Genomic DNA, 13,612 nt, shown 5'->3' on the forward strand with positions numbered 1-13,612 from the left:
ATATAGTTTATACATGTATAATCACACAGAACATATTTTCATATTAGTCATGCTGTGAAAGAAAACATAGGCCAAGAAAAATGTCTATAAAAAATAAAGTGAAAAATAATATGCTTCTACCTACATTCAGACTCTATCAGTTCTTTCCTTGGAGGTAGGCAGCATTTTTCATCACAAATCCTTTGGGACTGTCTTGGATGGTTACAATGCTGAGAATAGCTAAGTCACAGCTGATCATCTTACAATATTGTTGTTGCGGTGTACAATGTTATTCTGGTTCTGCTCACTTAACTTTGCATCAGTTCATGTTTTTCCAGGCTTTTCTGAAAGCATCCTGCTTATCATTTCTTATAGTGCAATAGTATTCCATTATAATTACATACCACGACTTGTTCAGCCATTCCCTAATTGATGGACATTCCCCTCAATTTCCAATTCTTTGCCACAACAAAAAGGACATATATATATATATATATATATATATATATACATACACACACACATATATATATATAGATCTTTTTCCTTTTTTAAAAAAAATATATATAACAAATAGATCTTTTTCCTTTTTTTAAATATCCTTTTTATAAATACATACCTAGTAGTGGTATTGCTGGGTCAAAGAGTATACTGTGATTTATAGCCCTTTGGGCATAGTTCCAAATTGCTTTCCAGAATGGTTAGATCAGATCACAATTCCATCAACAGTGCATTAGTGTCCACATTTTCCTATACCTCCTCCAACATATTTTCCTTTTCTGCATTTTTAATCTGATGGTTATGAGGGGATACTTCAGAGTTATTTTAATTTGCATTTCTCTAATCAATAATGATTTAGAGTACTTTTTCATATGAAAGATTTTGATTTCTTCATCTGAAAGCAGCCTTTTCATATCCTTTGACCATTTATCAACAGGGGAATAACTTGTAAATTTATCTTAATTATTTATATATTTGAGAAATGAGACCCTTATCAGAGACACTTGAAATACATTTTTTTTCTAGCTTTTTTCTTTCCTTCTAATCTTGTTGTATTGGATTTATTTATGTAACATTTTAATTTAATGTCAGAATTAGCCATTTATATCTTATAATACTTTCTATCTTTTGGTCATAAATTCTTCCCTTATCCATAGATCTGACAGCTAAATTAGTCCATGCTCCTCTAATTTGCGTATGATATCACCTTTTCTATATCATGTACCCATTCTGACTTTATCTTGGTATGGGTGTGAGATATTGGTCTATATGTAGTTCTGCCAAACGATTTTCTAGTTTCTCCAGAAGTTTTTGTCAAATAATAAGTTTTTACACCAAAAGCCTAGATCTTTGGAATTATTAAACACTAGGTTACTATGGACATTTACTACTGTGTATTTTGCACTTAATCCATTCCAATGATCTATCATTTTATTTCTTAGCCAGTACCAGATTGTTTTGATGATCACTACTTTATAATACAATTTGAGATTTCGTACTGGTTGGTCAATTTCCTTCATATTCTCCCCTCCACTCCCAGCTTCAACCTCTTCCCCCTGCCCCCATTAATTCCCTTCATATTCTTGGCCTTTTGTTATTATTTTCTCTATCTTTTTTTTTTAAATTTTTTTTTTAAACCCTTGTACTTTGGTGTATTGTCTCAATAGGTGGAAGAGTGGTAAGGGTGGGCAATGGGGGTCAAGTGACTTGCCCAGGGTCACACAGCTGGGAAGTGGCTGAGGCCAGATTTGAACCTAGGACCTCCTGTCTCTAGGCCTGACTCTCACTCCACTGAGCTACCCAGCTGCCCCTGTTATTATTTTCTCAAGGTCTATAAAATAGTTTTTTGGTAGTTTAAATCTGACTTTATTTGTGTGAAAAATGTTCTGCAGTCATGTTCATATAGTTTTTGGGGTTGTCTTGGAAGGTAGACACCCAAGTATTTTATATTGTCCACAGTTATTCTAAATGGGATTTCTCTTTCTATCTTTTCCTGCTGAATTTTTTGGTAATATATAGAAATGCCAGTGATTTATATGCATTTGTTTTATATCCTGCAACTTTTCTAAAGTTGCTAATTATTTCTACTCATTTTTTTGTAAACCCTTACCTTCTGTCTTAGAATCAATACTGTGTATTGGTTCTAAGGCAGAAGAGGGGTAAGAGCTAGGCAATGAGGGTTAAGTGACTTGCCCAGGGTAACACAGCTAGAAGTATCTGAGGCCACATTTGAACCCAGGACCTCCTGTCTCTGGGCCTGGCTCTTATTCCACTGAGCCACCAGCTGCCCCCTCTATTTGGTTTTCAGTTGATTCTCTGGGATTTTCTAAGTATGCCATCATATCATCTGCATTGAGTTGTCATTTTGTTTTTTCTTTGTTTATTCTAATTCCTTTTTTCTTTTATTGCAATAGCTAGCATTTCTAATACAATACTGAATAATAGTACTGATAATGAACATCCTTACTTCACCCATAATCTTATTGGGAAGGCTTTCAGTGTATCCCTATTACAAATAATGCTTACTAATGTTTTTTTTTTAACCCTTACCTTCCATCTTGGAGTCAATACTGTGTATTGGCTCCAAGGCAGAAGAGTGGTAAGGGTAGGCAATGGAGGTCAAGTGACTTGCCCAGGGTCACACAGCTGGGAAGTGTCTGAGGCCAGATTTGAACCTAGGACCTCCAGTCTCTAGGCCTGGCTCTCAATCCACTGAGCTACCCAGCTGCCCCCCTTACTAATGGTTTTTAATAAATGTTCACAAAAAAAAATTAAGACTACCAAATTTCTTAAACCCATTAGATAGTCTCTAAGCTTGGATATATCTATGTCAGAATCAATAGTTATTCACAAAAATATTAGGAAAGTATAAACAGAGAAGAGCCAGCCCTTAAACTAGGATTGGGTTTGTTGAGGCAGGACAAGGGCTTTTGTTGACATGTACTTATGGCCACATGGTTGCCAGGTTAGAGAATTAGATAAGTTGGTTTTCCCCAACTCTTCATGAGAAGTGACTTACAAAAGTTCTGATAGGATCCAGACAGAAAGAGAAAAAAGTGACATGTGCTTATAAAGATCCACTAAGTCAATGGCTCTTTTGGATCAGAGGCCAGAAATCTTCAAAAAATCTTCAAAATGCCAAACTCTTCCTCGATGCTACATTATGCACATGGCCACCCCAAAACGGCTTCTCCAATTCCATCATCCTCAAATTGCCCAGGCTCTGGGCTAACACAGGTGGCCACATAGAAGCAGAAAGGAAGCTCAGTGAGTTTTCTCTCTGATAGCCCCATGCAATATGGTAGAGCATAACCTCTTAGAAAATAAGCATTAGTTTCCATTTTTGTTTTTGCATCCCCAGTACTTAACACTAATAATTTTACACAGAGTAGGTGTTGAATAAATATTTGTTAAATTGAACTGAATTAAATCCAGTCCATTTATCTTACAAGGGAGGAAGTCAATAGCCAGAAAGGTGATGTATCTCAGGTAAAGCCACAGAGAGTAGAATCTAAATCCCTTGGTTCATAGCTCAGAGTTCCTTCTTTGTCCCTCTGTTTCCTTGTCCTTCAGACCCAGGTCCCATCCGGGGCATTAGCCCTCATGGAGGTGCAACCTGGCAGCTGCTTCTATAGGTGGTTCAGCCTCCACTTCCTCAGCAGTCACAGCTACTAAAGATCTAGAAAAGAAAATTCCTACCTTTGAAGTCCTTGGTGTCATCAAACATTCAACTTCAGAAATGGATATGGTTTTATCGGTAGAAGAACACTGAAGATACATTAAGATCTGCTTTGCTATTGTACCCTAAGGACCCTGGGGCCATTCCATCTGTCTTCTGAAACCTTCTATATTTGTTGACATTTGTTGTCCTTATTCGAGAAGAGTAAGAGCAGAAGCAACTAGGAGAGGAAAGATCAAGGGAAAGCTTCACACAATAGATGGCATCAGAACCAAACCTCAAAGGAAAACAAGAATACTATAAGTAGCATTCTGAAATAAGACCAAAGATTAGAATGGAATGGAAGAGAGAAAAGATAATGCAGAAGTGTATGATGAACATAAATGGACTGTAATAGTAATTAGCATTTGTATAGTACTTAGTATGTGCTAAGCACTTTTTCTACATTTTATTTCATTTAATCCTCAAACAGACCCTGGAATAAAGGTGCTATTATTATCCCTATTTTACAGTTGAGGAAACTAAGGCAAACAGAGGTTGTGACTTGCCTAGGGTTACATAGCTAGTTAGTGTCTGAGGCCAGATTTGAACTCAGGAAGATAAGTCTTCCTGATTGTAGGGTCAGTGCTCTATCCACTGGGCCACCTAGCTGCCCATCTGTCAAGAAGCATAAGAAAAGAAATGGAAAAGTGTATAATCTAGTCAGTGATTCCCAAAGTGGTCGCTACTGCCCTCTGGTGGGTGCTGCAGTGATCCAGAGGAGCAGTGATGACCACAGGTGCATTTATCTTTCCTATTAATTGCCATTAAAATTAAAAAAAAATTAATTTCCAGGGGCTAAGTAATATTTTTTTCTGGAAAGGGGGGGCGGTAGGCCAAAAAAGTTTGGGAACCACTGATCTAAATGATATTCTATTTAAGATGGTATCTTATTTGTTTTCAATCCTTTTCCCTTTGCTAAATAGGACTATAATTAATCAAATTCAATTTCCTTATAGAAACGATTCTTCATTATAATTTGGGGTAACAAAAGCATCCTCATAAAATGATAACATATTTGTTGCAAAGGAAATATGGAAAGGGAATTGAAAACTGGAATGTTAAAGCTGACAGGAACCTAAAGTTTATCCAGCCTGACCATAATAAATGTTTATAGAGGAAAAAACTAAGGCCCAAAGAAATATCGAAGGTAACATATAAAAAGTTATTGGCAGAATCAGGATGAAAACTCAGGTTTATTTGATGTTTAGGTCATGGCTCTTGTCACTACTCCTCACTTCTTCTTCATCAGGACCAATCAGTTGAGTCATGACCATAGTCCTTTGGATATCATAGGAAAGGGGTGAGATCAGGTCGGGAAGCAGTGCTTAGGAAATGCTTAGACAGGCTTTCAGTTTCATGCTATTCATGGACTTTTATGAATTCATTTTTTTCTATTTAACCTCAGTAGAGGATGGGGCCAAAGGAATACCTCAATTCTCTAACAAATGGCTATTAGATTGTAGGCAAGTCATATAACTTCTCTTAGCTTCCACTATCTTATCTACAAAATGAGGATAATAAGAAGCATAATAAGGACTGAGCTGTCTTAAGGTCCTGTCCAGGTCTAAGATGCTTTAAAATTCTAGCCCAAAGTCATCATACAAAGATTATTTGAAGGGAAAGTCAATTCATAATAGATGTGGCAAGATGTGAGGAAAAAAAAACATTAAGGAAATAGCAAGAAATTAAAACTACAGAAACACCTGAGAGGTATAGCGACAAAGGTCTGATGATCCAGAATGGGTAACTGGTGGCGATGGGGTGATGAGAAGTTTTGGGAGGTGGGAGAAAAGATATCCTGAGACCAACTTGTGGGAAATGGAGAGAAAACCAGGAACACCTGGTTGGTGAGAGGCCATTATTAAGAAACTTTTAGAAATAAAACAATTTCTGGCCTTAGACACTTCTTAGCTGTGTAATCCTGGGCAAGCCACTTAACCCCAAATGCCTAGCCCTTACTATTCTTTTGCCTTTGAATAAATTCTTAGGATTGATTCCAAGATAGAAGATGAGGGTTTAAAAAAAAGAAGAGAAAACAAGGTCAGAAATGGAAATGAAATTCAGCAAAAATTTGTCGTGTGAAAAACTATGCAACAAAGCAGATCTTAATTTTTATTATTAAATTTTATCTTTTTCTGAACTAACAAACATCAAACAAAATAAGCATTTCTATGTACAAAGTAGAAAAGAGAAGATTGCACTGAAATTGAGAATTTTGATTATATGTAGCTGCTTTTCTTTTTAAGCATGTAATAAATCCAACATGTAATTTCAAAACCAAAGCAGATTTAAAAAAAAATAACCAGAACAGTAACAATTGTAAGGACAAGGTAAAGATGCCAAAATTATTTTCAGAGCAAATAAAATATGAAGTCACAAATAGAACAAAGGAAAAATGAGGCTGTTGTACAAAGGGCAGATTGAAAGTAAAACAGAGTATGGGCAGCTTGGTGGCTCAGTGGATAGAGAGCCTGGCCTGGAGATGGGAGATTTTGGGTTCAAATCTGGCCTCAGACATTTCCTAGCTGTGTCATGTTGGGCAAGTCACTTAATCCCAAAGACTTAGCCTTTACCACAACTCTGCCTTGTAACCAAAACTTTTTTAGATTCTAAGACAGATGGTTAAGGGTTTTTTTTTTTTGTTGTTGTTGTTTATTTTTAAGGGGGGGAAAATGTAAAACAGAATTCCCTATAGCTAAAGAAAGCCACTGTGACCTAATGCAGTTTCCAATACGGTACCAATTTTAGGTTAAAATTTGATGAAGATAAATGTGTAAGTTAGAAGTGTAGAAATGGTAATTTGAAAGAGCAAAGATTTTTGTGAACAGCCAAGGAAATGAATGTTAACTATTATAAGAAGGAAATCAACCTGTATAATTAAATTTGAATAGTTTTAAATCCAGGAGAGTAAAAGACATGGTATTTATAAAGCTTCATGAGTGAAAGGTACTATATAAATACAACCTCATACTATTATTCTCATATAATCATTGCTCTCAAGGTGTGGTCAGCAGCTGTTTCTCAATTTCTTCTTCTGAAAAGCACCACCAAACACTGGTCCCAACTTCTTGGGAGTTAAAGCCAGGTTTCACGTGGCAGTCAAGAGCCAAAAGAGTGGGAGCTGGTGACGATGTGAGTTAAGAGAACTCCCTAGTATTTCTGAGTGAACAAAAGCTTGTTCACTCAGAGGGGCTACATGACAAGGGAAGGACAAATCTGTTCTTTATGACATTTCATTTTATTCCCCCAAGGAAGACTATTCAAAAATGATCTATCTCAACATTCCTCTGCCAAACATTAAGCATTTTTCCTTCATGGGATCTGCCGAGATGCCTGGTGAGTTCATAGGGTTAAGGGCTATGGGGCACACGTTGGGGAAGACCTTGATCCTCCTTGAGAAATGTCAAACCTGGTTGGCTCATGGTATTCTCAATCCCTTAATTAGTTTTCCTTTTAAAGTTTCCTCTTTATCCCTTAATCCTCTCTTCTTGAACTTGGCCACCTTCTATTTTAGGTCATGTACATCCCTGTCAGGAGCATATTTTTCAAACCTCTGATTTTTGTTTCTGAGCTCAATATTTTTTTTTTTTGGTCTAGCAGTTTTATTTTATTTTTATTTTTTAGAAAAATTTTCCATGGTTACATGATTCATGTACTTACTTTCCCCTTAACCCCCCTCCCATAGCCGACACACATTTCCACTGGTTTTAACACGTGTCATCGATCAAGACCTATTTCCATATTATTGATAGTTGCATTGGTGTGGTTGTTTCAGAGCTCAATATTTTTCAATGGTCAAAGAGGAATGGCTCCTTAGTGTGTCAATGTTCCTATGTACCTGCCATCTCATTGATGGTACTATAGCCTCAATTTATTACTACATTATTCAAATAAATAAATCCCGGGACAGCCCCGATAAGTCCTATTTGTTCTGTGTAAAGAATTTAAGGGATTCCAGGGTGTTCACTTGAAGTGTTGTTACATCTTTGATAGCTGCACTTTAAGTCCCTTTTTTAACTGCTATGTTTTATATGCCGCCTCATAGTTAGCATCAAAGTGGCATTTTTTTTTTCTTTTGAATGAGTCTAGTATTAACCTGAGAAAAGCAATCTATAAGAGAGGGATCTTCTAGCTAGAACAATGATTACTGGGAACCAGAAAAGTTGGTTTTATTTCTGAGCTTCAACAGTGACTTCCAGTGTATCCTTAGAGAAGTAATTCCTTTTCTTAAAATCAATTTTTTTTTAAACCCTTACCTTCTGTCTTGAAGTCAATATTGCGTATTGATTCCAAGGCAGAAGAGTGGTAAGGGTAGGCAATGGGGGTCAAGTGACTTGCCCAGGATCACACAGCTAGGAAGTATCTGAGGCTGGATTTGAACCTAGGACCTCCCGTCTCTAGGCCTGACTCTCAATCCACTGAGCCACCTAGCTGCCCCCAAAAACCAATTTTTCTTAAAATGAGGAAACTCATCAGATTTAGTCAAACCTTAGCTACCTCAAAGTCCCTTCTAGAAAAATGCAGTTTACTCCCCCTATCCTTCTCTTCCTACCTATTATAAGGATACTGGAAAGATCTGTAATTTTATCATCATAGGAACTAAAAGCCTTTTCTGACTCTGGAGATAAGCTTTAGAGAACATTTACCTTGACGAGCTCTCATAATAATATTTGTTTGATGTTCAGTCATTTCAGTTGTGTCTGAGTCTTTGTGATCCTTTTTGAGTTTTTCTTGGCAAAGATACTGGAGTGGTCTGCCATTTCCTTCTCTAGTTCATTTTTTACAGATGAAGAAATGGAGGTAAACAGATTTAAGTGATTTGCCCAGGGTTACACAGCTAGTATCTGAGACTGGATTTAAACTTGGGTCTTCCTGGCTTGGAGCTCTATCCACTGAGCAACCAAGCTGCCACTTCAGAATTATGCACACACATGAGAAACATTTTTTATTCTCATTATTTCTTCCTTGGAATCACCATTTTAGGAAGGTGATCTAGCAGTATCAGATCTCAAATTGTATTACAAAGTAGTAATCATCAAAACAGTCTGGTAATGACTAAGAAACAGAGAGGTGGATCAGTGGGATAGATTAGGTAAACAAAACCTAGTAATAAATGGCCATAATAATTTAATGTTTGATAAAAGGTCTAATCTTTTGAGATCAGAACTCACTATTTGACAAAAACTGTTGGAAAAATTGGAAAATAGCATGGCAGAGAGCAGTGATAGCCCATCATCTCACATGGTATATCAAGATAAGGTCAACAAGGATACATGATTTAGATATAAAAGGCAATACCATAAGCAAATTAGGGAAGCATGGAATAGTTTAGTTGTCAGATCTGGATAGGGGAAGAATTTATGGCCAAATAAGAGACAGAAAACATTACAAGATATATAAATAGATAATTTAAGTTATATTAAATTAAAAAAGACTTTGCATAAACAAATGGAATGTAGCCAAGATTAGAAGAAAAGCAGAAAACTGGGGGAATTTTTTTTTTTTGCATCAAGTATCTTTGATAAAGGTCTCATTTCTCAAATACATAAAGAACTGAGTCTAATTTATGAAAATACAAGTCACTCTCCAATTGATAACTGGTCAAAAGATATGAACAGGCTATTTTCAGATAAAGAAATTAAAGCCATCTATTATCATATGAAAAAATGCTCTAAATCACTACTGATTAGAGAAATGAAAATTAAAACAACTCTGAGATACCAGGTTATACCTATCAGATTGGCTAATATGAAAGAAATGTTGGAGGGGATGTGGGAAAATTGGGACACTAATACATTGTTGTAGGAGTTGTGATCTAATCCAACCATTCTGAAGAACAATTTGGATCCATGCCCCAAACTGTAAAAATTTATGTACTCATTGATCTAGTAATACTACTAAATCTATATCCCAAGGAGATTTTTTTTAAAAAAAGGGAAAGGACCTATTTGTGCAAAAAGATTTATGCTTTTGTGGTAGTAAAGAACTGGAAATTGAAGGAATGTTCACCAGTTGAGGGATGACTGAACAAGTTGTGGCATATGATTGTAATGGAATACTATTGTGCTATAAGAAATGATGAGCAGGATGTTTTTGAAAAAACTGAAAAGACTTATATGAACTGATACAAAGTGGAAGTGAGCAGAACCAGAAGAACACTGTACACATTAACAGCAACATTTTTTGATGAACAACTGTGAAGGACCTGGTTATTCTCTGCCAAACATTGATCCAAGACAATCCCAGAGACTTATGATGAAAAATCCCATTTGCCTGCAAAGAAAGAACTGATGGATTTTGAATGCAGACCAAAACATACCATATTTCACTTTCTCTTTTTTCTTCTTCGAAAATTTTTCCACAAAATGACTAATATGGGGAAAGGTTTTATACAATTGCACATGTAAAATCTATATTAGATTGCTTATGGTCTCTGAGAGAGGGGGAACAGGTGGGAGTGTGTACAGGAGGGAACATGGGAAGGAGAGAGAACTGGAGTTCAAAATTAAAAAAATATTAAAATTGTTTTTACATGTAATTGGGGACAAATAAAAAATATTGTTAAAAATAAAAAAAAAATTATCTCTCTTCCTCTCATCTTCGGTTTCTCTCTATTTCTTTCTGCCTACAAATACACCCAGGTCTCTTGTCTTTTTAGAAGCCTTCACTTGACTCTACAGTCTCCTCAAGGTATTTTCCAAAATCTCTCCTTCTTTTCCATGTCAAGTTTTAGAAAGATGAGTCTATTCTGATTGCCTTTACTTCAGCATCCTCTCCATCTCATTTTTCAACTCCATGCAATCTGTTCTTAGACACAAACTGTTCTTTCCAAAGTTGTCAAGAAAGTCTTAATTGCTAAATCCAAAGAACTTTTTCTCCCTCCTCTTTGCCTACTTTGTCTCTTTTCCTTGCTATCTTTATTTCCCCTTCCTTTCCACTCTTTCTTAATTATTTCATTAGTCCTAATGGGTTCAATTATAATTGCTGGCTTCAACTGTCAAATATATATATATTTCACTTGAACACCAGTATTGCCTTTCCAACTGTCTGATGGATATTTAGACCTGGATGACCCTTTGGCATTTTGACCTTAACATTTTACAAAGTGGAATGGATGTCCCTCAAACTCAACTACCTTTATTAAGGTCCCCTTTTTCTGTGGAAGGTACTATCATTTGCCCAGCTATCCAGGTTCATAACCTTAGAACCACTGTAATTCTAGAAACCATCCTAGAAACCAACTATTTCTTACCCACTTCTGTCCAATATATTACTAAATCTTGTTGATTGTGGATAGTGATGGACCTGATGTCAAGAAGACTCATCTTCCTGAGTTCAAATCTGGCCTTAGACACTAGCTGTGTGACCCTGAGCAAGTCATTTAACCCTGTTTGCCTCAGTTTACTCATCTGAAAAATGAGCTGAAGAAGGAAATGACAAACCACTGCAGTAGAAAGAAAACCCCAAAATGCTCATGGAGAGTCGAATGTGCTTGAAACAAATGAACAACTAGCTGTTGATTTCATTGCCATAACATTTTTTTGTGCCTGATTCTTTTTCATCACAGACATAGCCATTACCCTGGATTTGAAGTCAGAGGCTCTGGTTAAAATCCTGCCTCCAGTTACAACTTGCTGCTTATATAACTTAGATAATTTAATGAACCTCTCTAGGTCTCAGTTTCTCCAAATGCAAAATGGTAGAGTTGAACTAGATCTCATGGCTCCCAACCCTAGTACAGGGTCCATCAATTCTCACCTGCAAAGTTGAAATAAGCTCTCATTTGATTTCTTTACTTCCGTTCTTTCTGACTTCCTAAGCAATATTAATATAGTCTTCCTCAATCTTAGGTCTGACCATGTTGTTCTCTTGCTAAAAAAATACTTCTGGGGCTCCCTATTGCTTCTAAATAATAAACTCAACATGGCATTTAAGACCATCCACCGTCTGGCTCCAATCTACTTTTCCAGCCTCATTCCATATTCCATATTCCATGCCCTATGCTTTAGCCAAACTGAACTACTAGCAATTGTCTAAACTTGATGATCAGTTTTCCACCTCTGTGCATATGCTGTGGTTATCTCCCATGTTTGAAATGCATTCCTTCTTGTGTCTCTCCTTTATCTTTCTTCAAAGTTCAGATCATGTATTTCCTTCTAATGCAAAACTTCCTTGATCCCTCAGTTGTTAAAGCTTCCTCCTTCCTCGGATTATCTTTTTATTACTAGTAAAATGTCAACCAATAAATATTTACTAAGGCATTGTGCTAAGAACTTGATACAAAGAAAGGCAAAAGACAGTCTGTGCTCTCAAGGCACTCATGGTATGATGGGGAGAAGACAAAATGCAAACAACTCTTTATATGTTATAAATTGCATGTAAGTTTGATGAGGGCAGAGATTGTTTCATTTTTTTTCTTTGTGTTCCCAGTACCCAACATGATGCCTTGGGAAATTTAGAACAGATACAAAGCTTCTTCCCTCCCCACCCCTTTTTAAACCCTTAACTTCTTTTCTAGTAACAACTCTTAAGAAAAAAGGGCAAGGGCTTGGGCGATGGGGTTGACTTGCCCAGAGTCATACAACTAGAAAGTGTCTGAGGTCAGATTTCAATTCAGATCCTCTGGACTCCAGGCCTGGTGCTCTATCCACTGTGCCTCCTAGTTGTCTCCACTGCCCCCTTTTTAAAGCCTTCCTTTGTGTTCTAAGTAACAATTTTATACAGAAGGGCAAGGGCTAAAAGCTTCTTCTTTTTTTTTTTTTTTGCTGGAGATCATAAACTTTTTCCCTTCTTAGAAGAAATACATTGAATTGAATTCAGGCACATTTCTGCTTCATCAGTGGCTTCCTTGTCTGGCGTCCAATAGTCCAACTTGGACTTCATGGTAAGACATAATAGGCTTCATTCTACAAAATGTTGTTGCCCCAAAATTTCTAATTAGAATCAATGCCCATGGGGGCAGCTGGGTAGCTCAGTGGATTGAGAGTCAGGCCTAGAGACGGGAGGTCCTAGGTTCAAAGCCAGCCTCAGACACTTCCCAGCTGTGTGACCCTGGGCAAGTCACTTGACCCCCATTGCCCACCCTAACCACTCTTCCACCTAGGAGCCAATACACAGAAGTTAAGGGTTTAAAAATGTAAAAAAAAAAAAAAAAAAAAAAAAAAAAAAGAATCATTGCCCTGGAAAGGTAACCTGTACTATAAGGTTTAAATACGAGCATTTTCTTTTCTTTCCTATAGGGGGCTTCTAGGGAATATATATCTCCTTAGCTATAAAAACTCTAAATAAAGAGGGTTGGATAACCTGGGTTGACATATGATAGTTTTTCCATTTCAAGCATGAATGAAATCTTGAAAACTTCCTGGCACTTAGTTAAGTTTTACGCAATTGACTAGTTCTCCAGTAAATTCTTTGGAATAGTTACAGTTTTCCCATTAGTGAAGCTAAAGATCTTAGTTAATTATCCTTTCTGATCAGAAGGCATATGAAAGGATGGATTGATTAATTACACTCTGTCACATATGGATATCCGATTATTGTGTTAACTTCAAGTTAGTTTAGGGCAGATGTTATGATTCCACCTTAAGGGCATCCCAAAGTGATGGAAACTGTTAGCTTTTCAGGTTATGCTTTAGATCAGCTTTTCAGCAGAAAATATTTTTACACTGTGGCCATGAAATTGTGTTAATCGTCCCCTGGAGTTGGTATTTTTTGAAACAAGAACCAGAGCACTGAATCATTTGGTCTGTTATGGCCTTGCTGGGTGCAGCTGCCATTTTTGTGAACTGCTAACCAGCTCCAGTCTGCAAAATTTGCAAAGGAACCATGGAATTTGGTAAGGGATGAAATTAAAGTGGATTTCCCTCTATTTTGGGGGTGAAAAGAATATAAGATGTATGTCCCATGCATTCT

Source organism: Gracilinanus agilis, chromosome 2, assembly GCF_016433145.1.
Source record: "Gracilinanus agilis isolate LMUSP501 chromosome 2, AgileGrace, whole genome shotgun sequence".
NCBI lineage: Eukaryota > Metazoa > Chordata > Mammalia > Didelphimorphia > Didelphidae > Gracilinanus > Gracilinanus agilis.